Below are 1,415 nucleotides of genomic sequence, written 5' to 3'. Positions count from 1 at the left end.
CGGCCGTGTGGGAGCGCTGTGCCGGAGCGCCCTGCTGGGGAAACGTGGGGCTGCCCGGCGCCGTCAGCTCACGGCGTCTCGCTGCGCCTGGTTTCAGCGAGGGTTCGCAACCTGTTATTTTTTTAGAGCGGCGTTTATAGGGAAACGCTGCATTTAACGTTAGTTCGGTGCTGCGTGGGCTTAGATTCTAGAGACGTAAAAAGGTTGAAGTGCAAAGGGTCCAGCCGTCGGTGTCGGCGCCGTTTCGGACGAGCGCTGCGAGGAGCACACGTGTGTGTCAGCTGTGCTGCCTGGGGCCGGACGGGTAACTCGTGGGGTCAGCCCTCAGCCCGTCCTCCAGGCGCTGCTGGGCCCTCTCTAATCGCTCTGCCCTTCAGCCGTGGTTACTGACTGGGGGGAGATCGTATCTGTAAGGAAGCAGCTCATTTAAGCGGTTGTGGGTGCGGGAGGCATTAACTGTACCTCGCAAAGTGTTATGCAAAAGGACGAATGAATCACAGCGTTGGCTGTGGTGGGTTCAGCAGTTCATCCCCTTGCTACGTGAACAAAGCCATCACAAAGCTGCCCCCAGCCTATCCCATGGCTCAGCTCGTCAGAAATGGAACGTAAACTTACACCAATTAAGCCACGTTTCTGTAGGGTGTCCAGAATGTGATGGATAATGCCCCAACAGATGCTGCAGAAAGGCCATCGCCCTCACGATGCAATGCAGAGCAGGGAATAACGTGCTCATTTGCAAAATGCTTCTGTAGTCACGCCACATTTGCAAGATTTCTTGTGTTAGAGGTGATGCTTTCACACGGAGAAACCCTGCTTGGAGTCAGCACTGTTTTCTCTGCCGTTCTCTGACACCGTAAAAACTGGCGTCATCTGGCCCCAGGTAGTAAGTAGTCCTTGCATGGTTGAACTTAGCTGAACGGACAGAACATCTTGTTTTCTATGGTGAGTGATTTTCCAAGAAAGCCTTTTGTATGAAGTCCTATCGCCGTTCTGAGGAAATACCTCCTACTAAACTTGGTGGAAAGTAAGACGGAGGAGAATGCTGCCGTCAGGTTTTTGAGATGCATTTCCTGCTTTGCTGATGCTGAGCACTTCCCTTTTACCAATCTGCAGCATTGTTGGTGCCTGACCCCCAAACAGGACACAGAGGGGATGGTGTTTGGCATGAGTGTAAGCTGAAGGGCGAGAGAGCACAGGAAGACTTAGTAGATAAATTATGATTAGTTGTGCTAGAACAAAGGGTGATTATTAGGGTAGGAGGATATCTTTTTGTCAGACATGTGGGAGTCTGAGAAGAGACATTAAAATTGATCTTAGACTTTGTACGCGAAGCACTTCACAACATGATATTATTATATGCTGCTGCAGTAGACTTTAGTCCTACAGCTGTAGGGATGCCCTATTTCCATTCTTAA

Source organism: Meleagris gallopavo, chromosome 2 (assembly GCF_000146605.3).
Source record: "Meleagris gallopavo isolate NT-WF06-2002-E0010 breed Aviagen turkey brand Nicholas breeding stock chromosome 2, Turkey_5.1, whole genome shotgun sequence".
Lineage (NCBI taxonomy): Eukaryota > Metazoa > Chordata > Aves > Galliformes > Phasianidae > Meleagris > Meleagris gallopavo.
Note: the sequence above shows the minus strand (reverse complement) of the source record.